The sequence below is a fragment of the Astatotilapia calliptera genome, chromosome 6 (genome assembly GCF_900246225.1).
Source record: "Astatotilapia calliptera chromosome 6, fAstCal1.2, whole genome shotgun sequence".
NCBI lineage: Eukaryota > Metazoa > Chordata > Actinopteri > Cichliformes > Cichlidae > Astatotilapia > Astatotilapia calliptera.
In genome coordinates, this window is record NC_039307.1 from 18334696 (window position 1) to 18360828 (window position 26133).

General features: G+C 41.2%; 1 protein-coding gene across 26 annotated transcripts in view; it reads right to left on the bottom strand.

Annotated features, from left to right (window-relative positions):
• Positions 1-26133, bottom strand: part of ptprdb (protein tyrosine phosphatase receptor type Db) — a 159523-nt gene that overhangs the window by 81301 nt on the left and 52089 nt on the right. For 25 of the 26 annotated variants that reach the window (XM_026170790.1, XM_026170809.1, XM_026170799.1 and 22 more), the window contains exons 4-5: positions 23758-23833; positions 22568-22612 (exon numbers count right to left, since the gene is read on the bottom strand). The gene's annotated coding sequence lies outside the window, so the exon portion shown is untranslated. Of the gene's footprint in view, positions 1-5945; positions 6510-22567; positions 22613-23757; positions 23834-26133 lie in introns of those variants that run through there. The other variant, XM_026170791.1, reaches the window with a different exon arrangement.

Here is a 26133-nt window from a genome sequence, read left to right on the forward strand (position 1 = left end):
GTTCCTCAGGTCTCCACTAGAGGCAGGCTCATAAAGCGAGTCGATCAGCATAGAGCCCCGTATTAAAAACACATATGGCTGCTTCTTGGTTTCTTTAATCCAAATATCAAAAATGGGTATTGTCACTATCTATAATATGCATAATAAAAAATGCATTCTGAAATAAATGAAACACTTATTGTGAACTAAGTCCATCTGATATGGCAAAATCTTAGGCCATGCCTGCAACATTTGCTCCCTGGTGTCTAAGGTCTTCTAAGGACAAAAAATGCCACGTAATTTCAAATGTTTGGTGCATGTAAAGAGATTATTCATCCCCATGCACACACACACACACACACACACACACACGCCCAGACTTACACATGCTCCCACACACTCAACGAATCCACAGTCTACAAACCCCGAGTCTTTTAGAGCACCAAAGGTGAGTCTTACTGTGGCTGTTACACACAGAAAACCCACACATCACATATCACGCATCATTTAATCCCAGGTGCCTTAGGGAGTCTGAGGGAAATAGCACGGCTGAACGTAATTCCTGAACATGAACAACAAGAAATAGGATTTGTGTTGGACTTTCAGCCCCCCAGAGAGAAGCCGAGAGAAAATGAAAGACAACAGGATGAAGAATGATCATGAGAACAAAAGAAAAAGCTCAACTCAAAAGACCTCTTCTGATTCAATTGGCAAAAACAAACAACGAAGACAATCAAAGTTATTAATTATAAATCAACAGACAAGCAGCGATGAAGGCTAATCCTGGACAGGCAGAAGAATTAGGAGCTAAGAGAGACTAATAGAATTAATGAGCTGTGGGTGATTGGTGGAAACCAATTTTAGGTTCCTAGTTGCGGTTTGGACTTTTGTTTGAGAATGGAGAGGTTGTGAAAGTAGGTAAAGTACTGAAACCCTGTCATTGTGGTTAGAACAACAGACTCCAGAGGACAGAGCAAAGACTACGCCTTCATATTTGTAATGACCTGGATAATTACTCACTGTAGAATGGAATAGTCATCTGTGAGACGTTCGTGTCCAGTGTGGACTTTGCAGCTCTATTTCTGATTTATATAAAACAGCAGTAACGTGTATCGGGTTGACATTAAAAACATATGATGGGAAACATCTGCTTGCAAGGGGAAAAAAAATGAGAAAAAAGTGTGTAACTTACAGAAAATGTAAAATAGACATAGCCACTGTCACCTCACAAATTGGTTTGTGCCATCCTGAAATCTTGACTTGAGCATTTTTTTAAACATGACATGACACTGTAGCCTCATGTGCTGGTAACATGTTAGTACCAATGATAGTCACACCCAAGTTTACCCTACTTTCGTTTTTAGTTTGCTCCAGCCAGATGCGGCGCCTCCTGCTGGCCATTAGAAAGAATGTATGTTTAAGGCAATCCATCGCTGACTTCACTTTTCAGACTCAGGGCCGTGCCCATCTTTTATTTACAATCAGTGGATAAATTCCAAGACAGAGAGGTGCCAACACTGTCTGACTGACAAGTAATCTCTGGGAAAATACCACAGCGGTAATGGATGACTGCCAAAGAAAAATAAAGGAAGAAAGAACAAATGTTTAGATGACAATCAGTCGTCAAAGTTATATATTCAAAAGTGGATCAAGCAGTGGTTGGAAGCCCTGTCTTTGCAGCTATATGTGGTGCAAAAACTCATAGCAGTGATTTCACAGACATCACCTGAGTTTTACCGCTGTGTCAACTGAATAGTGGCTAAAGATAGAATAATGTTCTAATGCAAATGCGTGTCACTCAAGCACTGCTGTGAAGACAATTTCTGAGGAAATCTAAAAATGAATAAATGATTAAATAAATTCATAGCTTTAGAGGACCTAAGGCAAAGAGGGCAATAGGGAAAAAACAGAAGTAGATTCTCTGGCAGCAAAAAAACGAAGTGATGTGGAAGTCCTGCAGCCGTGCCACTAAGCCCCCACTGCAGATTAAACTGTACAGTAGTAAGCAGGGGAGGGAAGGAAAGGAGGGGAGAGACAGATAAAGAGAGAGCCAAAAATGAGAAAGAACTGTAAAGAGAGAATAAAGCTTTGTGGTCTGGCACCAGTTTGCTATGTTAAACCATCATGCGCACCACAGGGATAGAAGATGAGGAAGAAAGAGCACAACACACACACACACACACACACACACGGAGGAGACAATAAGTGAAGTAGAGGGCAGGGAAAAGAAGACAGAAAAAATAAATGTGAACCTGAAAAGAGTGCGTAAGAAACACATAAGTCGTGACTGTGGCCGTTTGGCTCGGATTGTGCGCTCATGTGATTTTGTGTGTGCAAGTGTGGTTGGAAAACAGAATTGTTGTGGTTGTGCCTGGCTCCTTCAGGGTGTCTCCCTGCCTCCCTGGGATTGGTACATGAAGGGGATCTGTAAAGGGACAACCCCAAACACAATCTCTTTCGGTCTCTTTCACACACTCTGAATCTCTCCTTTATTTTTCTTTATTCCATGCACTCCATATCTCATACCCCTTTCCTCCTGGAAAATCCAACACAGATACTCAGCCTCCCTCTCTCTCTCGCTCACAGACACACACACATAGGGAATACACAATCCATGTAATAAATATGGAAATCTGATGCCAGTGCTTCTCTATTATGGAATAATAAGCAGAACACTGCTAAAAATGTCCATGAGCAGAAAAAAAATCTTTGCTTGCTTTGATTTAAAAAAAAAAAAATCCAAGTAAAAACAGGATACAACCAAACAGTTTTGTTTTTCAGTAATACAGAAGCACGAAAAGAAGAGACATGAAGAACACGCCCACCTGAGTGGAGAACAGATGAAGCTAGGAAAGTCTTAAGTTAAATTTTTAATACCTTGCCATATGCTCATCTCCACAGGTGAAGACATCTTCGCTATTAATTAACAATTCACAGCCTGTATGTGGGTGTGATTGCGTGATGGACGGATAAACACAAAAATAACGAGGCAAAGTGAAGGATGAGTGAGCATGGAAAAGAAAAGGGGCGATGAAAAGACAAAAATTAGGTGTAACATGAACAAGCAGATCAAGCAGAGAACAAACCAATTAAACAGAGACATGACACGTAGAGTATCGATTAGCCTCAGATGCTGGGAGGAGTGTGGGAAAGTGAAAGCAGGGGGCAATCTAGATATCAGACATAGAAAAAGAAGGGAAGGCTGAGACAGAGGGGTGAACCGATGGACAGATGATAGGGAAAGCCGATATAGATTGGAAGCTGTCCCCTCCAACTGCAAAGTAAATCAATAGCATCGCTATGCCTCTTCCACTTGTCTCAGCTGCTCGTCCACCTATTCCACTCCTCTCGGCTCGTCATCTTATCACTGTTGCAAGCAGCGGCACAGCTGGATGCTGACTAACTGTAGCTGAAGCGAGTGCCTCCTGCTCATCCCTTTAGACTTACGGCTTCCTTTCACCACAAGCGTGTCTCTCAAAATAGCCTCTTCTAAAACATTTACAGATCATGAGTGAAGGGGAATATAATTGTAGGCACGCTTACTTTTTCACTCTTCCACCACACCAGGCAATAAATATAAGAAATATCTAGGCAGATATCTTTAACAAGAACCATTTTTTCCTTATAATAAGGCCAGCCTGTCGTCTTCTTCCTTTGTATAACTTTTTTTTTCTTGACTCTGTCTTTTGTTATCAGCAGAACAGCTTGACTCGAGCAGCAATCTGGCACTGTTGACCCGCTCATGTTTTCCTGGTTTAAACTGTGTAGGCTGGGGTGTGGGGACCAATAGCACAGCCACTATAATTACCAGCCCAACTCATGAGTTCCCTGACCTTAACGTCACCCAATCTGGCCAAACATTTACTGCATGTATAGGCAATCATGTCACAGCTTAGTGCATATGTGTACACAGAAAAGTTCTGACAAGCATGCAAGATACACACGCAAACACATGCACACACACACCTGGCTCTGCAGACACTGGCATCCATCACATCTTGTGAAACTTAATCTCTCCACAAGGTGGAACAGCTGCAGAGCCACGCATGTACACGTGCACGCGTGCCCACATGTGCGCACAATCACACACAGCTCAGGAAAACAGCAGAAGATCAGCTGGAGTAAACTTGTTCATCTGCAGACTGGCATGTCACAGGGCACCTCTGACCCGTCAGTAGCAGCCTGTGGTCGTAAAAGCGGTAGCAGTCACTGCTTAATGTGCCCGAAAAGTATCTGCAGAGAGCAGCGAAAGCAGGTCTTGTGATGCATGTATGTGTGTATTCCTTTTCTTTTTAACAGTTCAAATCAAACAGGCAGCTAATCATAGGCATCACAGTGTTCATCAGTGTTTCGGGAAGGGAATTATTTGGTTTCAGCTTTCAGTTTTAAGATACACATTAGGAAGTGCTCACACTTAGTGTTAAAAAAACCTTTCACAAGTTCTTTGCATAGAATATTAATGCGATGAACACCTGGTCATTAAATTAAATATAACTTGGATGAATAGTTAAAAAAAAAGTAAGTGTAGTTTTTTTTTTCATAGCATGCTAAATGTAGATTCAAGCATAGTGGGGTTAGAGAAACAACTGCATATGTGATATCCGTCAAGCACATGCAGGCACCTCTCCTACTTACCTTCTCTATGTACATCTCTCTCTCACATCCTCAAACCTAATTGCTGTAAAAGTACTTGCATGATTGATTTGTAAGCTAGTGAGGTCTGTAATGCTGCCATAGACAGTGTTTGAGCAAGACTGCTGACTGCTGTCAAACACGCATACACAAAAACACACAGCCATCAGCACATTACAGCACATTAGAGTCTTTGAGTTATGGCATAAATACAGGAATATAGCAGCAAAACTGTATGCGGTCATTACATCTCTCACAGGTGAGAGCATATTGCAGACTTGATAACCTGGACATGCTTCACGAAGATCAGCTGTGTTTCGAATTACCTCTTATATGTGTCCAATGGACTGGATGCAGGCTGGCAGTGAAATCCACAGGCAGAAATTCGCCCTCTATAATCCACTGTAGCCTGCTAGAGTCTAAAATGTTCACGCAATTTTGCATAAATTCGCAAGGAGCCAACTCAATACAGGTTGAGGTGACTGACAGCCATTAACAAGTCCTGTTGCTTTGAGTTTACACCATTAGCAGTCCATCCAGTCTCCTCTGTGCCGGTGGCATCGGTCCAGTCATGGGAAAATACCTCTGAGCATGTTTAGAGGGGGAGCACCAAACCCCAGGCAGCATCAACCCCGGTGGAAACCAAGCGGTTTACAGCCTCCTTAATCTCTAATCAGCATTAAAAACCTCATTTCATGGGCCGCTCTAAAGCGAAAAGAACTGTGGTCATCTCGCAGCAAAACAGACAGAAATGCAATTCTGATTAACAATCTATTAAGTGTATATTTATATGGCTGTGACATAAAATAAAGAACACAAAGATCAATGGGCAACAGTCATCTTGTCCTGTAAAGCCCCAGTAGGAATAACACAACGAGAGAATAGCCTCCCACAGAAAAGGACAGGCTCTAATAAACCGATCACAATTAATAAAATTGATCAGGACAAATTAAGATGAGCACTAACTCTCCATTGACTCTCCACGACAAGCTCCAAGTCCTAAATATAACAGAAATATCACAATGATTTCCCAAATGGTGTGAATTCAAAGCCAGGGCTTGCACCTGAAACACCCATAAAACAAGTACCTGCTCATGCTGGACAGGACGGATCCGCCAAAATAGTCTGATTATATCGCCGGTCATACGTGTTTAACGCCGGAGGACGGACGCGCACGCATGCATCCACACGCGCACACACCACGAGCGGAAAGATGCGAATGGACGCTTTGCAAAGGGAAGGCTTAATGACAAGAAGTTAAGGCTCGGCTGTGCACAACAAAAAGAACAACAAGAAAAAGCAACTACGGGCAAAATGACGAGAGGCGCGCTCACCATATCAGCGTCCTGCCAGGCGCCGTCGTTGGGAAAAACTCACAGTCTGAATAGATTGAAGCTCTCCGTCACTCGTCTCCCTGTGTAACATCCACCGTGGCTGCAGCCGCTTTGCCCAAATAATCCAGCGCCGTGCGTCTGCTCTCTCTCTCTCTCTCTCTCTCTCTCTCTCGCTCCAATAATTTCCTACCCGGTGTGTGTGACTCGGTAAGGTAGCTGCTTAAGTCCCCCGGTGTGGTGGCTGGAGTGAAGTTGGGGCATATTTAAAGCCGCAGGCGCCGCTCATAATGTTTGCGACGCTATTTCTGGGGAGTCCGTTGCATAGTTCCATACAGCGATTTGGAATCGCCAAAAGGCTTCAACTCCCGTTATCGTCACTCCCTCCCCCGGCAAGAGATGAGATCGTCCAGGCAAACGAGTGGCGAGAAAGGGCTGGTGGATAAGGAGCTCGGCAGTAGTCACATATTCAGTTTCGGTGTCTTATCAAATTGACAGGAGTGAAATAAGCAGTGAGCTGACTTTTAATGCAGTTTGTGCGTTACGTGTTATATCACAACAGAATGAAGAGATATGGCATCCATCATCTCCTCTGCCTGGGGGTGGAGGGGGGGGGGGGGGGGGGGGTCAAACACTGACAATGTCAGTCTTCTCAATTATTTGGGGAAAATGAAAACTTCATGTTTAGATTTAATTTTTTTTTCTTCTTTTGTCAAAAGGCTCTCTGGGATAAAATGCAGAATTTTAGAGGGAGGGGTGCAATCACAGGAGCAATTTATCTGTGGACAAGTGGTGTTGATCTTATCTGCAGCTAGGAGCAGTTCCCAGATAAACTCGGGCTATTGCCTGAACATTTCATGGTATTAGGCCAACAGTCGTCAAATTGTGCTATTATACAGACACAGAAAAGGGAGTCCAACAGGGTGATAGCAGAAACAAAATCATTTTCACCTTAATTTTGCCAAACAGATGAACTGCTCTGACTACAGCTTAGTTAACTGTATGATGAGTGCAAGATCAAATCCAAAATCTTACCAGATGGAACTGCTTACAGCGATTACATGCTTCTAACAAGATTATGCCAGTATGGATGTTAGTGATTTAGTTTGGTGTTAATTTAATGCATTGCTGTTTATTCATATGCCAGAATGGTCATAAAAGAAGTCATCCTCGCAGGCAACAACGTGTTCTGAGCAGCTTCAACAATTCACTCTAATAAGGAGATCAAATCAATAATTACGTATAGGCCTATAACAGCGTGTGAGGTTAAACACAGTGTGGCTTACAGTGTTTCTACATTTCATTTTTATGATGAGCTGCAGAGCAAGTTTTGTGTGAAAATAAATATAGATGGCGTGTAAAAAGCTAACAGTGTCAGGGCTGACAAAGATAAAGAAAGTCAGCAAAGTCAGCCGGCGAGACGGGCCTTAAGACACGCGTGCACCACTCACACACATAGGGAAACACTTAGATGCACACAGACTTATCTGTGTGTGCTGACCTAGAACACCAAACACAATCAGTCGTTCAGCAGATTCCCATCAGCACAATGTAAATGAGATGGAGAGCCGTAAACGTGCTTTTGTTGCAGAAACTCCTCAGCTCACTGGGTGAAAGAAAACACAACCTCAGGCAGGGCTGGGACATACACGGACACACACCCACACAGATGCAAAGCTCTGTTTCTCTCGCAGACGCACACGGGAGAACGATGTGAATGCCCATACGTGCATGATGATGCACATGCACATGCAAGGACACTCAAAAGATAACCACTCAGCACATAGGAGATAAGGGGTTTGCCATCAAGATAGCGTCACTGGCTAAAATAGAATTCAGAGCTCTGTTTTGATAAGCTTCAAGACACAGCACCACGTTTGCACAATACACATGTGCTAATGTGTCAGTTTGTTTCCTATACTATTCTTTGCAACTATTGTTGCTATTGTTTTGCTTCATTTCACCCCGCGCTCTCTATCAAGTCCACAGTACAAACAGCTCTTGATAAAATAGTCAGCTGATCCTCTAATAAATATGTATGGATTTGTGCGCTCAACGTTCAGTGTGTGTTTATGCATGGATGCTTTCTGTATGTGAAAACGCAAGATTGTGTACACACACACATGCACTGTGGTTCACATGCTCCCCGCAGGCACTGTGCACACTTTGAGCCAATTTATCTATCAGCTTTAAAGCCATGCATGAACTTGAGTACTGTTTAAATGCACTTATTAACCCCTATGAACATATCAGTGCTCCACTGTGGCAAAAGCTGGAACAATAATATTCTCTGCGAAACTGTTAACAAGCAGATAGAACAAATTAAAATCCCATTTTCCAAAAATTGGGGACTGTGAAATGCAAATAAGAACAAAATTCAAAGTGAGGATAAGAACAATAATAGTTTAGTTTCCGACATTTCATATCTTGTCTCTGTACCATTTCCAAATAAATATGGGGCTTAAATGATGTGCAAATTGTTCCAATATGTTTTACGAAAAGTCCCGACAGTTCTGGGAAAGCTGGTTGTACTCCAGGCTGTAAGGGCGGCAAATTTTCTTTTTTAAATAAGTGATTGTAATACAAAGTGTCCTGCTCACTTATGGATTTACTCCTGTGGTGTAGAGATAGTAGCGAGGTCCATAAATATCGGGATGGTAGCACAATTTTTGTACGTTTCACTCTGTGCGACGCCATGGGATTTAAAACAAAGTAATTCAAAAGAAGTGTGAGACTTTCAGCTTTAATTCAAGATGTTTAACAGAAATATTTCTTTTGCCATTCAAGAATTAAAGCCATGTTTTCCTTTTAACATCATCCCTCCATTTTCACAAGCTTATTAATAATAAGTTCACTGACAAAAAGTCTCATGGTCAGGTGCGGCCTGCTGCCTCATTACTTCATGACAAATTAAGCCGATAAAGGTCTCGAGTTCATTATTATTGTGTAATTTGCATTTGGTAGCAGCTTAATGAGAAATCTCAATAAGCTGTACAAAGAATAGCAAGTGCAAGTGGGCGTAATTAGGCTGTAAAAATAACAACAACAAAAAAAACCTATCAGAAAGATAACAGGAGCTTTAGGACTGGTCAAAACAACAATGTGGTCCACACTTTAATAATTCCTTGACTACTTCGTTTCAAGTCCAAGCTAAAGAGGCAAAATGAGAAAAAGTATCAATCTAAAGAAGCCGATTGCATCACGCCACCTGCGGCATGTGGTGCTTTCATCTTCTAAAAGATAACATAAATGGGATTATTTCATTAATTATATTTAGAAAGCAGTCATCATTAATTCTGTTGCTGACACGCACGCTTGACGGGTTGAAAAGTTTTGCCAGAACACAGCCTGCGAGAGAAAGAAAACCACATAAATGAAGGTAAAAGGAGGCTACAAAGGAACGATAGAGTATGCTAAACAAAAAAGCATTTAATAAACACACAGCGTCGCAGCATACGGGCTCTTGTTTCATCACTTTGAGAGTTCAAGTCATGACTTATGAGAGGGGAACAGAGCAGAAGCCCATTAAAGCCATGACATTTCGAATAATTGCCTCCAATCTCAGCATCACAGAGAGTCACAGTACCACCCACTTGCACTACTCGCACAGACACACACTCACACATTCTTTAACCTTAATGATCTTAATGATTAATGTCCCCCTCCCAACACACTCGACTCCCACATACACACACACACACGCTGCACAGCGTGTACATGCTATGCAAACTGGACGACTCTAGATACTGAGAAGAATAGTTTTCAAAAATTGAGATTTTGACACTTTTACATCATCAGGTTGATTTTTTTCAATTTTTCAAAATTGCTTGATACATTTTAAAGGAGTGATCTGCAAGAAAATGCCTGATGATATATGCAAATTTATATTTAATTGATTATTTCTTTAATTTCATGGAGGTTCACTAAACACAGGAAAATGTTACAAGGTTCAGGCTTGAACTTGCTCAAGGAAAGCCTTCCACTTGTGTAGTGGATTCTTGGTCGCTCCTGTCTCTTTCTGTACTCCCAGATTCACTCTGTGATGTTGAGATCAGAGCTCTGTGCTCAGGATATTTATTATCTGTTGCAGGAATCCCAGTCCTTGTAGCTTAAGATTGTGTTTTTATGACTCCAGCTGCGTGTTTTAGGTCGTTTTTAGTACGGTGGGATTGCCAGATGGATCAGAAGCTAAACACTGACAAGTCAGTGACACGCACGGGCATCTTTCTCTTAGTGCACGTGAAAAATTTGTTTTGTATAATTTGCACATCTATGACTGCATAACACATCATTATCTCTTCCTTCCTTTAGGCCCCAACTTGACATTTGCTAGTGCTCCTGTCATTTGTTTTCTGCACAGACATTAGAGGCTGCAGTTGCTAACCGTTAGCGACTTTGGCTGGTATTGGAGATGGCACCTTCTCTAGTTGCACCTGGACAATTACGACTATAATTTCATAGCGGGAGACACTAATGCAACTAATAAGGCAGGCATAAACAGTCAGGGGGATGTCAGGGGAAAAGCTGTTGACTTGTTTATTGTAGTGTATGAAAGCTGTATTCTTTTCTGCAGTCATATATCGGAATCACGCTAAAAGGATAAACAAGGATAACAACACATTTGTATTGTCCAATTCACTCTACACCTACCATTTTCTTTTATGAATTCTTTGTTATCAGTCTTAAAGGGATTGAGTATTTTTTCTTTTTCACTACTGTAAACATGTTGATTTAGCTCTGACGATGTCAATCCCCTCTGAAATAGCTGCTGGAAAAGGCATTTCAGAGCTTTCGCAACGGGAATTGATCGATTTCTGAAATGTGTTTTCATTTATATATAAATGTTAAAACCTCCATAACTAGAATTGATTTTTGCAAACACATTGCAGATGAGCTTAGGTGGTCTCAATGACATGTTACAGGCTCAGAATGTTGAGCAGAATTACAAAGAAGCATTCAGGCAACATGCTATGATACACATTGTAACCGTGCACCTGAGACAGATCTGTTTAACAAAGGCCACAAAGGTATGACACTTCAAAGTGTGCGTGCGTGCACATGTGCTTGACTGTGCATGGTGAGAAAGACTGAAAATGAAGGCGTGACAAAATAGGAAGAGCCACAGAGCGAGCAGCCTGGCAGTTCTAAAGAAGCTTTTATTGAACACTAAGAAGGGAGTATAGAATGATGAACACCCAGCCTGAGCTTTTCACATTGAGGAAATTGCATTTGGGAATATTGAACTGGCTGGCATGATGAAGTACACAACTCCTCCCCCACACGCGCACACAAATGCTCACATTTTTATGGTACAGTGTATTAGCAATACAGAAACAATCATGCTCACAGAGCTACATGCACACGTTGCACGCGCACACGCACACAGGATCTCATTTAGTCTGTGTGCATGGGTTGGATCAGCACTTCCCACTATTGAATGAGCGGAAATGAGAATCGGTGCAAACAGGGAGAGAGATAAAAGAGTGAAGAGACAGCAAGAGAAGAGGAAGTGGTAGAGAAAGAGAGAAAGAAAGCAGGTTTGAGGAATAAATGAGCGAATCACGAAAAAAGAGCAAGATATCCTTCATCAGCACCACTGTAGGAGCTAAAAGTGTTGCTGTTGATGTGGTGACAATTCAACACATCAGAATTGTTTTTCACCCCCCCCCCCAAAAAAAAAACGAAAAAGAAAAAAGAAAATCATTATTCTATTGTTAGGAACAGCTGGATTCAACAGGTTCTATACAAATGTCAAGCAGACAGACCATTACCCATGGATGCTGACTCAAAATGAGTGGCAAATGATCACAGTACTGATGGTTGTTGGCAAGGCTGCACTGTGTTAGGCTGTAGATTCTCAAGTTGGGTGTATAAACCCTGAAAATGTAAAACGAGGAGCAAAAGAAATTTGTGCTATATAAGGAGGCTGTACCTGCATATTCACACTCGCACAATCGCGCTCCCGCACACACACACTCACACTGTCACACAAACTGCTGCCGCCGAACAGCTTATTTATGTTTACATAAATGCATTACTGTGAACTATAAAGAGAGCTGTCAGTTACTTGCTGTACACACTCGACAAGCAATTACTTCTATGCACGGAGCAACAAAAGCAGACAGCAAAATAAAATACTATCAGCACTTCGCACACACAGAGACTCACACTTGCATGAACGCACACGCTCACTCGCGCATGCACGGGTCACAGAGAAGTGGCTGTCACTGTGATTGGTTCCTGCTGCCGAGGGCAAACCCACAATAGCCAATTATCTGTCATTATACACCACAGAAGCTCTTGCGGTCTGGATAACTCTGCATGTGTCTGTGTGTGCATGAGCGTCTGCGCGAGCGTGCATGTGTGTCATAGGGGGAGAGATTGGCAAATTGCTAGTTATATATTTCAGCATGCTGAAAGAAGAGAGGAGAAATGTGGAGGAGGAGAAAGAGGAGGAGGGTAAGAGGGGAGAGTTTGAGTAGACCAGGCAGAAATATGCAGAGTGAATATAAAAGGAAGCAAAGAAGAGATTGATTATTATATTTGACAGTAGTAGAGAAGATGGGATCACGGAGGAGCCACAGACCTCCGCTGAGCTGCATGCTGATGACAGATGTCTGGTGACCGACATGCCTGATGCGGCAGGGCTAAAGTTTAGATGGCCGCAGATTGAGGCTCTCAGTCAGCATATGACTGGTGCTTCATCATATATGAAGTGTGTGACTGAGCTCTGACTAGTGCGGACAGAAGGTACCATCGCAATATTAGGATGAGTACAGACCTGCCTAACTGGAAGCTCTATGCTTCAATCACCATATCAGAGTGCCCTTGGGCAAGATCCTGAACCCCAAAACTGCCCTTGATATGTCACTGTGTGTGACAAAGCTTTGTATGTATTCAATAAAGCGCTGTATGAAAGTGTGTGGTATTTGTTGAATGTGGCTTAAAGTGAAAAGCACTTTCAGTAGTCGATAAGACTAGAAAAGATAAATGCAGCCCATTTACCATTTACTTTGAAATTCATCAGAAACAGCACAAAGTATAAAGCTCATATGCACTCTGATTCACATCAGTGCACAGAATCAGAGACTGTTACAAACTAACAAGGTGAGTGGTTGAGAGCTCTCATTTTCTGATAATGTGAGTTTGTGTCTTCCACGCTCAGCATGACAACTTAGGTCAAGATTGGTTACAAAGTCCACCAGCCACCATTAAAGATGCAGCAATCAGCCTGCTGAAGACCAGAATTGAACACATTTTCAGTGAACTAAGCTCAGACCGTGGTCGCTCTCACCTATATCCAATAATGCGCCAGTCTGTTTTATGCATATGCAATACACGCACAGTGGCGCAGGCAAACAGTCCCAATATGCTGTCATGTGGTTTGAATGCAGCCATTGGCTATTAGCAAAGTTTTCCCTGTTAGTGAGCAAGCCACACATTTAGCTTTAGTAAACTGTAGGTGAACATCACCATCAGCCAGCTCAACATGCCTCGTTTGAAGACGCTAAAGCTAAAGTCAACAGCTTCATCATGAGCCTGGGTATCAGCAGTGAAAGGACAAAAGCAGATATAAGCAAAATTATGGAGACAAGAGAAAAAGGTTGATGTCCTGTTATCTGGTGAAGTATAAAACGTACTCTAAAATTATGTAAGTGACTGAGGCTTGTTTTGTTGCATAAATCGGCTGCACCCGCTTTTGTTTAGTAAGGTGAAATCATCAGATAAGTACAGCAGCTCTTTTATCTGTACCTCTTTCGAGAAGCAGAGAACTTTGCTTTCTGTTATTTTAGTAAGAGGAGAAAATTTCATTTTTGTTTGTACATTATGGCAGTTATAGTTCTTTGGAAGAAAAGCAGGTCAGGCTCTCAGAAAAATCAAAATCAACCATGAAAATTACAATGATTGTATGTCTAGCTGTTATAGATGTTAATCAGACCACAGTGACACAGAAAGCATTTATGTCTTTAGATATAGGGAAAAGATTTTTTTCTACTAAGAATTAACAAAGTGACTAATTAGATGACAATCGTAATAGCCTGTACAGCTATAAAGGTAGTGATTAGGGACTTGAAGAAGACATATCTCGTTTTGACATTCCAGTTTAAAGGTAACCATGATCCTTTCTACCCAGAGGGTCAAATATTATCTGCTTGGCATTCATTGACTTTTTGTCAGACTTTAGCTGCATCACAGCTCATCATCTGAGGTTTTATCTTTTTCTTTTTATGGATGTAATAGAAACATATAAAGCTCTCAAATGTGTGCTTCACTGTAATTTTTCACTTTGGTCATTTAGTAGAAAGTAAAAACACATTGTAAAATGCTTCAAGACCCAGACAGGAAATATCTGCAGCTTTATGTTCCTTCCATTCGAGCTCTATAGCTCCATAATTGATTGCTAAAGCTTCTCTACTGTTAAACCGAACTGTCCTCCTATTTAAGCTTGAATGGTGCTCAGTCATGATGCGTGAACCAAAGTCATCATACCATCCACCTCAAAATAAATCCATCTTACTGTACACTCTTAATACACACTCAATGTGTGTGTGCGAGTGCTTATGAAGTATGACACTGATCTGTCTCTGCCTGTTTTACAGCTATGCTTTGATAATCCCCATCCGAATCCACTGCCTGTGTGTCTGCCTGTGTGTGTGTGTCTGTGCTGTCCTTTTATGTTTGTGCGTGTTATGCATGGTATTTAAGCTCGTGGCTTTCAGAGGGTCTCTCTTTCCCATGACTTCAACACTATATGTAACATCACAGATAGATAGCCCTCCAGTCATCCACTCCACTCCATCGAACCACTCAGCACAATGGCCTAGACACAATCGCTCTGCAGTCAATATCTCCATTACCATTTCTGTCAACAGAATAAACACAGTGGAAATTGAATGGTTATGGGTTATATTACTTTTAAATGAGCTGATGAAATGGGTGCAGTGGCGATGGGAGAGAGGGCCGAGAGTGGCTCAGATGAGGAGAGGTTAATATGTCATTTTAACTAAAAGATACATGAACAGACCAACAAATCAGTATTACTTTTCCTCACAGTCATATCTTTTCTGTTTTGGTTTCATATTCTTATTCAAATGTAAGGATTTTTTTCATGCATCACTTTGAGTAGGACAACCTGTTCAAGTGCCTGTACACTTTTGCACAGACTATATTATGCAAGCTTACTCTAAGTTTAATTAATTTCATTATGACACACATGACTATAAACCAGTAATTCCTAGTCTGGTGTTCAGACTGTCCAGGTGGGTTTATGGCAATAAAGCATAAAACTATTTCTTGCACAAAACACTTTCCTCTTCCTATGTTTTCTGGTAAAATACTGGATTGTTTCAATTCTCAGTGCCTCTAAACAGATTCAGATACACAGAAAAAACAAACAAAACAGTCTGGTTTAAGTGGTCAGAACTGCATATGCAATCTGAGATAAGGGTTTGTACAAAAGACTCTTTGTTTGCATGGAGTCACTGACCAAAATGCTTGGAAAATACTACTATATAGTCATAGATAGAAACTAATTTAGATCTTATTTTGGTGTTTTAGATATTTTGTTTAAACCCAACAGCAGAAACACACAGGGAATAATGAGAAAAATAATGGAAAAAACAGAATTCAATCATTGAGAACCATATTTCTTTAAAAAATGTAAGGTCATTTTAATCTGATCACAGGAACACTTTTCAAAAAGCAGAGATGGGGTAAAAAAAAGACTGAAAAAGTTGTGTAACTCTAACAATAAAAAAATAAATAAACAAAAAAACCTACTTGATCACAATTCAGTAATGGTGCATCAGCTTAAAAGATCATCTCAGAGAAGCTCAGCCTTTCAAAATAAGAATTAAAAATGGGTGCATAGAAAAGCAGTTCAAAAATTTAAAATAAAATTATTACGACTTGGAGACTTCAGTATATGCTGTACATTAAACAGTAACACAGACAATCAGCTAATGCAGGCTGTAAAAGCGCTTCTATTTCTCTCTCAAACACTCGCTCTCTTCTGGTGGGCCAAGAAAAGCTCTTGCATGGACTCCCTGCTTGTCAGTTTGTTAGTACAAGTTTTAGATAAATGGGGGTTTGTCCGGGACAATCAAACCTATCTGGTTATGTTAAAGCTTCCTGTTATGAGTGATTTATAGTGACTACCAATGAGCCACGTGGCATTTGCAAAAAATGACTGTAATAAAGTGCCTAGTAGAAAGTCAATGCAATAGATTTGGTTAAGTCAATAGGAATTAATCTCAGAAGAAGTCAGTAACATCAGTGATACAAGCATCGATTGTGTGTCATACTTCCTGCGAACCTGTTGATGGTACAAACAAAAAATAAAAAGGTGAGATTTAGGTGGATGGAAGCCAGAGGGAATTTGAACATGCACACACTGTTTGTGATTCATGTCAGCCAGCTGCCCTTCAAAGTAGGCCAAGGCTGCCAAAGACACTGGGAATGATGTCACAATATTATTGAATGATTATGAGCTGGATAAATCTTGGACACGGCTGAAAAACAATATTTAGGTGGCAGTGATTTTTAATATTTCAACTAAAACCAGATGAAATTCTGTTGTGGAAATCAGAGAATGGGGTCAATAGCTTTAGAAAATCCTTATGAACAAAAACTGTCCCTGCAATAACAAATACAAGTTAAAACTGCTATTCAAAGAAAATCCATGCATAAAAATGAAAAGGGCATGGTCTGGGCTCAAGTTCATTTAAGATGGAGAAAAGAGTGAATTAGAAAATGATTTTGTTCCCTGACAAATCACGACTTGAGATTCTTTTTGGAAATTATGAAGGCTGCGTCCTTCAGGCTAAAGAGGAGAGGGACCATAAATTTTTTTCCAGTGCGCAATTGAAAAGCCAGTATTTGTGATGCTGTGGATGTGCATTAGTGCTCTTGGCATGAGTAGCGTGCACATCTGTGAAGGCCCCTGTGCTGCCATCCATCCATAGAATCCATTGAATGAACTTTCATTAAAATGTCCTTAAAGGTAATGAAGAAAGAAACACGAAAAAGAGAAAGAATTACATTGCATAGAAAGCACTGAGTCTTCTCATTTTTTGAGAATCCTGCTTGATGATGAGTAGAGAGAGGAGTGAGAGCTTGATGAGTGGAACCCTTAGCAATGATAATCCCATTAGTACTGTACTGCATGTTAAGCTCTCCACTAATAACTCACACGTATGAGCATGAAGGGTGTGTATGCGCATGTATGGCCGAGTCCCGCTTGGACCATCCTAATTATCAGACGAGGCTCACGTGAGGGTAATTACCGCATCTGAGACAGTGGGAACAAGGCTATGACTGACCCAGAAATCCACAGGCTAATGAAGCGATAAGACACACACACACACACACACACACACACACACACACACACACACACACACACACACACACACACACACACACACACTGTTTCTCTCTATGTGTTGGTATTACCTCACATAGAGACACAAGGACAGAGCAAAAGAGAGAGAAAGCCAAAAGACAGAAAGGGGAACAATGTTTCCCTCAGCCTGCATTAGAGAGAGCAGAGAGATTTGGGAGGAGCTGTCAAGAGACGCTCTGTCAGGCAGCTTCAAGCTCAGCCCTTTTCCTAGTATGAACTAATCTGGCTGCTCTCTGTTCTTTGTCATATCTGGCCATGGCTCCACAGCACTGTGGTCTGCTTCCACAGCCGCGGATTAAGCTCGGCTGCCCGAGACTAAATTCTCTATTGAAGAATCATCTAGGTGTAATCCCTGTGTGAAGCCAGCCCTGTATGGTACAGCACATTATATCTCTCACAATGACTATTATTCACATCAGGCTGTGCACTCTGGAGATTCTGGAGACAAGCACAAGGGCGGTTTGCTGTGCATAGGCAAGGGACCTTAAGGGTTTGTTATGTGAAGTGAGATTGGCTCACTTAAGGTGGGCCCTCCTGGGAAGAGATCAGCTAATTCTGGCAAGTTGTTTTTCCACACCTAGGTGATTAAAATATTAACATTTTAATACACTCTGTCACATATTTCTTTAGTAATCCTGTCTCCCATTTTCTACATTTGCATGAACATTTAACATTTGCATTTTTCCATTTCCCTTTCTGTTGAATGTGCAGGGAGAAAAAAAAATCAAGAAAGAAATAAAGTAATAAGGGCAAATAAACCGAATGTGCCTATAAATCAAAAACAAACAGTTGAATAACAGAAATAATGACAAACTTTACAGACAATCAGATATTTATAGAAGGAACTAATATGTATAAGCCAAATTCCATCTATATATGAATTAAATTGCATTAAGTAGTTAAATATAATGATAGTTTATCCCAGGTGTCCTAGGGTGAGGGTTGGGGAACAACATGATCACCCTTCCTTCATAAGGGGTTATCACCAACCAAAGGAAGTCTATTGAGGTAAGAGGAGAATGTGCAAACTCATAAAAGAAACAAGACAGAACCTTCTTTCTGTGAGGAGACAGTGGTAACCATCAAAAATCTGCTCTGACAGTGGAGGGTATGTGAATTCCCCTGGGTAATGTCAGACTGGAGTACAGGTGAGAAAATGCTTTATGATGTGACAATGACCTTTGACCTTGAAGATAAACATCAGCAGTTTATTATATTAGACAATGGTGTGGAATTGTTTTGAGTTATCCCCAAACTCAGCTCTGTAAGGTCATAGTGACCTTGATCTTTGACTACAAATTTCTAATCCGTTCATCCTTTGATTAAAGTCATGATGAATGCTACAAAGTATGGAAGTAGTGATGTACAGATAAAAACATTTTGTATTCATCTACTGCTTGAGTAGTGAGCAGCTGAGTCAGTTTTTATTACCAGAGAAATCCCTCATGTCATGACACCTTACATACAGGAATACAGATTTTAAGATATTTTAACATGCTTCCCTACTCATATTTTAGACAAATCTCCTATATGGGAGTATGTTTGGTTTTGAATATCAGATGTTAAATTATTCACTTACTCTTTATTTATTTTCAAAATCAAGAAATCTGGGATCAGAGATTGTGCACCCCATAAACCTACAGTGCATTTTAAAAAGGGCAAAGATTTAGTGGTTTATTCCAAACCAGAACTGTATTTGTATTGATAAGTGCACTGTAGCTGACAGAAATACCACTAATTTCTTTTGGTTGCTCCCTTATTTCCCAAGTGGTCGCCACAGCGGATGGATCCACATGTTTGATTTGGCACAGATTTTATGCCAGATGCCCTTCCTAACACAACCCTCTCAACTGTCTTGGGACTGGCACTAATAGGACACTAGCTGAGGCTGAGTTTGTGTGTCCTTCTGGAATCAAACGGGGGAACCTTCATATGTACCACCACAACAGTTTATTTATAAAGCGCTTTCACAGACAAGCAATCACAAAGCGCTGTACAACAAGACAGAGTAAAATAAACAAGAAAATCAAGAGCTGTAATAGCAATACAAAACGGGAGACTTGGTGCCACAGGCTGTCTATTGCCCTAGTTTTTAATCTTATACAAGAAACAACTAACAAATTCTGAGCCTGTGATCGAATACTGCGAGGACAGGTTTGTTTAGTAAAAAGTTTATATAAATACTATGGATCCTGGCCATTTAGTGCTCTGTATCTAAGTACAAGAATTTTAAAACAGATCTTAAAATCTACTGGTAAAGAAATAAAATAAAATAATAAATAAATAATAAATATTATATTATATATATTATAAACATTAATAGTCTGACTGCAGCGTTTTGTGCCTGTTTGAGGCCCCCAAAACATAATTTATCTGAGTCAGTAAACGGGGAATTACAATAATCTAAGCATGATAACACAAACGCATGAACAATTATGTGTGGTTTGGCCAAAGAGACCATATGTTACATTTTAAAATGTTCCTGATATGAAAGAAACAGGAACAATAAATAGAGAGGAATCAAATATTATGCCAATATTTCAAATGCCGGACCTAGCAGATGAACAAATAGAAGCATGAGCCTGACTGATTTTCATATATAATAGAGGAGAAGCTACAATCATAGCCTCAGTCTTGCGCTGTTTAGAACAAAATAATAGCTTGAGAGCCAGACACTAATGGGGGTTAAAGAGGAGACTAGAGCGAACAGACAATTCAGCTGGTGAGGTTTTAAAGACATATCCAGCTAAACGTCATCTGCATAGAAATGTTAAGAAACATCAGAAAAATACTTAATGGTGCCAGCTAGGAGAAGAATGTAGAAAGAAAATAATAATGGACCCATTACTGAACCTTGTGGAACCCCCACAGGTTAGGGAGGCATAATCAGAGAAGAACTTGTTCACCCTAACAGAGAAAGTCTTGTCAGAGGAATATATAAATAGGAAGAAAACCAATGTAACACAGAGCCAGAGAGACCAGCCAGAAACTTAAGCCTATTAAGTAAAATTTTATGATCAACAGTATCAAAGGCTGAACTGAGGTCAAGTAGAATGAGTACAGAACAAATCCCTGCATTTTTGCGTCATAACTTTTGCACTGTCCACTTCCTGCTGTGACAAAACAAATTTCCCACGTGTGGGACTAATAAAGGTTATCTTATCTTATCTTATCTTAGAAGCCATCAAAAGACTGTTATAGAATTTCAAAAGCGCAGTCTCAGCGTGATGCTGCTTTTGAAAGCTAGACTGTAATAGGTTGGGAAAAATGTAATTAGCATAATAAGGATCTGAATAGACTTTCTACAGCTTTTTCTAAGAATTCCTGTCACGGTCCCCGTGTCTCTCTGGTTGGCCCACGCTGGCTACAGGTTTTGTTGTTGTTAGTTTTAGTTTTTTGTCTCTCCTCCTCCTCTCTGCCTGGGTGGAGCTCATTACGGGCTCTCACTCTTGGCCCACACACCCCTGTGGATGGTGTCCACCTGCGGCTGATCTGGCTGATTTCCCCAGCTGCTATTTAAGGCAGTGGCACAGAGCAGCTCACCGCTGGAACGTCGAACCACCTGAGTTCGTGCTCGCGGCATATTCAAAGAAGAATCGCTTACACGTGTTTTATGTTGTGGAACTAACCTTGACCTTCTGTCTGTAGATTCTGGACCGAATCACCGGACCTGTCCAAGTGGGGCAGTGTGTGGAGTGTTGGAGCGAGTGCGGCTGAAGAGGAGTGCGCGTGTGCGGAGGAGCGGTGGCGGTGACTGAGTGGAAGAGGAAGCGTGTGTGTGGATCCCCCCCCCCCCCCCCCCCCTTCTCTCCCTGGAGCCCTGGACCCCCTCCCAACTCACTGTACATATATTTTGCACTAAGGTGATCCCTATTGTAAATAAATCCCCTTTTTGTTTCCTTGAAAGAACTGTCTGCGCGTGGGTCTGTTCAGTAGCCATGACAATTCCCTAACAAATGGCAATTTCAAAATAAGACGAAAAATTACCAATGCAGAAAAAAGAAGAAACTAATCATGAATTCTTTCTTCATATGTTGTAATTGAAGATAAGATAACATTACTCAACCTTTAAATATACTCTGTAAATTATTGCTTCTCCACCAGATCAGTAAACAGGAGCGCAACAAAACCGTGAACCTCAAACAAGGGTTAGGAATGCACAGGTTGTGGGTCAGTACTCAGAATCAACATCAAACACAGCGAGAGCTCAAGTACTTGAAAGTGTATCAAGTAATAAAAAGTTGATCTCGCTATTGTTATCCCTACAGATAACAATAGAAACACAAAATTAATGAAAGAGTTCACAATCATCTCTATGTCTATAGGTGGCTTTTGAGCTCCCCTTAAAACAAACCTGTAAATCATGTCTGAGTTTTATGCAGTTCAACCAACAAGATATGTTTCAGAACTCCCAAACTGTCTCTTACTTCACAAAAGGAAACGAAAAGGTTACAAAACATCTAAAAGTCAATCTCAGGGATCCCCACTTTGGTCTGACAAAGCCTCATGGAAGATGATACCCTCAGGGTAATACTGTTGATACTGTCCTACTCTGGAGCCTTACATTTAAGTGCTTCAGACTAGTGTTGTACAATCTCTGTGCTCACAGAAGCAGAGGGCATTTCTTTTGCTTGTACCAGTTAGCTAAACAGCTTCATTGACGTGGCAGTTTAAGTGATAAGTATGACCCACTCATAGTGTTGGTCTGTGAGGCAGAACAGGTTACCCCAAGCCCACGCTCCAGCCATCACAGGATCCCTGTCTCTGTCGCTCCTACGCAGAAAGAAAATGTGTGTGCGCACATGATCGACTGTGTATTCGAGTGAGTTATCTTGATCAAATTCCCAATTACACAGACGAGTGTCTCTTCAATGCTGTGCTCTTTATACAGATACACAAACAAACAGACATAAACATCACACAAACACGCCCACTCTCACATACAAAACAAGAAAAAGAAACACACGCAGGCCAGAGGCAACAAGCACTTCATTTCCTATTCCACCCCCTCTTCTCATCCTCAGCACCCCTTCTATTCCACTCTGGCCTCCCCAACACTCAACCCACAGTCACTATAGCAACCTCACACACAGAGGACTAATCATGCCATTGCAACATCTGTCAGACAACGGAGACACACGCCCTTAAAATGTGCATGCCACTGCATACACTAATGAAGCACACAAGCACAGAAACAGTTAAAGAAAGCAAACTTTATTACCTTTGCTCATGGTTCATCCTGTCACATGAAGTTTGAAAGTGGGAGCTGCAAGAGAAGATTATTGAAGAATATTGGTTTTCTAGGACCGGAAGAATGATCTGTTTGAAAACTTGCAATGATGCCACAGAGGTTTATGAAGGCCCTACTGTACAAAAGCCTTAGCCGCTTAAAATGAGCAAATAAAGTCTGCTCCAGAAACATTTCTGCTGGGTATGCTGCTCTGCTGCCACCTGTAGATTACACCTGGTACTCCACAATATAAACATATAAGTCTCAGGACTCTGGCCTTGCAACATCCACGGAAATTCACCATATTAAAAATTAGAAAAAAAGGAACTAAGAAAAATGAGGTGTCTTAGATCTGCCGTATTCCACCTGCTGTTAAGCAGCAAAATCAATCCCCTTCCTTCAGCAAACAGTACATACGAGTCCCAGTGAAGCACTCATCGTGCTTCAGCATACTCTATGCACCATCTAGCCAGCTTTCAAGCAGTTTGATGATATCTATTTTGGTTTTTGTAAAGTTTGCTGAGGCTTGGTACCAAAATGAGTCACACACAAACTCAACTCAAACTCCAGCTATAGCCTCAGAAAAGGAAAGTGGCTCTCAGAGCAACACACAGCCTACGTGCAGCCTCTGCATCTTTTAGCAAAAAATAAAAGGGGGTGAGCGAATGCTTTATATTTAGAATGGTGACGCTATACAAACTTGAGCACTAACATGAGAGGAAAGCTCAGCGATGCGTTAGAGAGCCGCATATTCAATAATGTATCAGAGGCAGGATTTTAAAAACAGCTGGGGATCGCCGCTCTGTCTTGTCCTGTCTGTCAGTCTGTCTCTTTGCATGTCTTTCTCCCGGTCCGTCCACTGCGACGGCAGCAGATTTGCTACTCCTGTGGGGAGCTGATGTTTGGTTAAACTTTCATCCTATCAACGCCTTCACTTGATTTTTCTCTGGGCCTTATGATGAATCTCCATCTGAGTTTTCTTCACTCTCTCAGAAGAAAGGTTCCATTCCTTTCTTTATCTTTGTGTGCTCCCTTGCTGTTTCTTCCTTAGTGGTCATGGTGCAGCCTTTTAGCAAAATAGATCATACACAAAACACCTGGGGAAAAGGGGGCTTCTGACGGTAAATGTTCATGTGCGTGCATGTGTCTGTCTGACGTTCACTGTGGTAATCATTGCCTACCTGTTTCAGTGCACAGACACACTGCGCTGCTTCATCCTTGAGGAATGAAAGAGTAAGAAATCTCCCCAGAATTCTCCTGCAAGAGAGAAGAGAGGATACAGTGAGAAAGCAAAGAGGTTGGGGAAGGAAAGAGAAGAGAAAGAAGGAGAAGGAAAGGAATTAAGAGCAGAGCTTTAGCTTTATAGAAGTCACTGATCATAAAGACAACTTTGACTTTCAGCTAAGTTCTCCATGTTCTTCTTGCACTCATTTGTTTATATCATTGCATTCAGATCAAAGCTTCCAATCTGAAACCCGAGTTCAGCTAGTGCAGCTCAGTCGTTCCAAAAGCAGTCTGGGTCAAATGGACAGCCGCGGCTCAACTTCTACACTGGGAGCTTTTAAGGCTTTTAAGGCTTCCATGCCAGCAAGATGTACAGGCTTGTGAGTGGAACAGGGGCTGAAATGCCCAAGTGGGAAAAGCATGCAGCACCTCGGCATGAAAAGTACACACTCGCAGATCAAAGGTTCATGTGAGAATACTAGCAAGGAGGCATGTTTAATGTAACAGACCATACATGCATGTGCACACACAGACCTGCACACAGATATACAGATGTCACTCTTCTATGTTTTGTGACTCCAGTGACATCAAGATGTAGCAAAGAAGCAATCACTGGTGGAGGGAAATCAGTGTGGATCTGAAAGGATTACAGGGTTGTTTCCAGAACTGCTTGCGTTGATGATGATATTTGTCTTTTATTGAAGTTATATATTTTGACCAAAAGTCCTCTACACACATGCTGTGAATCAGCCACTTAAAAAAAAGAACATTTTGAACATTTTCAACTTAAATCTATAATTCTTCTTCTTCTTCTTCTTCTTCTTCTTCTTCTTCTTCTTCTTCTTCTTTTTATTATTTTCTACTACTTCTGGTGTATCTGATGGGATGGCCACTCTAAGCACTGTGGTGGCTAGCCTATAAATTTTTTATATCACCAAATAAATAATATAATGTGCAGTAAATATATTAAAATCAAATTGAAAGAATGTAATAGAAAAGCCTATTAATAATATCAAGATGATTAGAATAAATCAGTCCCTGCCAAAAGATGCCATAACAAAGAGTCACCACTGGTCTGTGCTATTATACCACTCCTGTGTTTGTGCTGCTGACCGACTTACCAAACAAGGGCAAAGACGGTGATGGCAGCATACATTAACTGCAGAATCTGGTGATGTAAATATCAAGATTGATTTGTTTGCAAATCATAACCAGGTCATGCTGTGCGTTCCTTGGCCTGTAATCACCTGTTGTTTTTAGGTTATAAAGGTGAGATCTTCAATGATGCAAAATTCAAAGAATGTGTTTCTTTGTCTGACTTTGACAACCTAAGCGTGTGATCTGAGTTCAGGCTTGTGTTCGCACAATTGCAAATGACCGTGCATCACGTGTGGAGGCAAGCTAACATTTTATTTTCAGTCGATGACACATTCCTCCCTCGATTCCCATCCACTCGCAACATGTTTCCTCTGTAATGATCTTACAGTGCTGGTGAAATGAGTTGTGCAGAGGATTATTATAAGCATCGGTTACCCTCTATTGCGGGAACTGGTTTCCCCCTCAATCATGTTGTTTTCCTGTTGGGTTTCAGTACTCCCTGGTTGGAAACCACCTTGTTAGTGAGAATGTGCTTCACCTGTGCTGGCCCAGCAGAAGTAATTAAAGCCTCAGCAGCTTTGTGCAGGAAAGGGAGAGTCTGGAAACTAGATCAGTGAGAAAGCTCGTGTTGGTGCAAGCAATTCAGTTTACAGATCTTGCATAGCGACATAGGACAAGTTATGTTTGTCCTGCATTGGTGGACACGGCGTTACTTTAGATTCTTCTGTGACTTTTATGCAATAAAGTGGCACCCACTGGTGAAAGCCTGTCTGCAAACCTTTTTTGCTGCTTTGAAACTCTGAGAGGACTCCCATGGGAACCCTTCAGAGCAGCCTTTGAAGCCCTTTTATGTTAATGGCTGAAAGTGATTATTCAGAGAGAGTGAAAATGTTGATAGTAATTTGAAGGGAATTCATCTCTAGGTGCTACGTCTGGACGTCACCTTAAAGGTTTCTGCTGGTGGTGGAAATGGTTCTGGGCATGGTAGCATATTATTTAGGTCACTGAAGTGCTTTCACATGGCCCTTTCACACCATGAACCAAACTATTTCTGCACTGATCTGCACAGCAATGGCCCAGATAATTTTTTGATGTCTAACCCTAACCAGGGCAGCTCAGTGGAACTCCGCTTACTTTGGTTTGGCTTCACTCAGCATGTATGAAACACTCTTCATAGGCTTCTGTCACTCAGACTCAAAATCAAGGCAAGTGGGGAAGCGGGGCAGCAGAGTGGG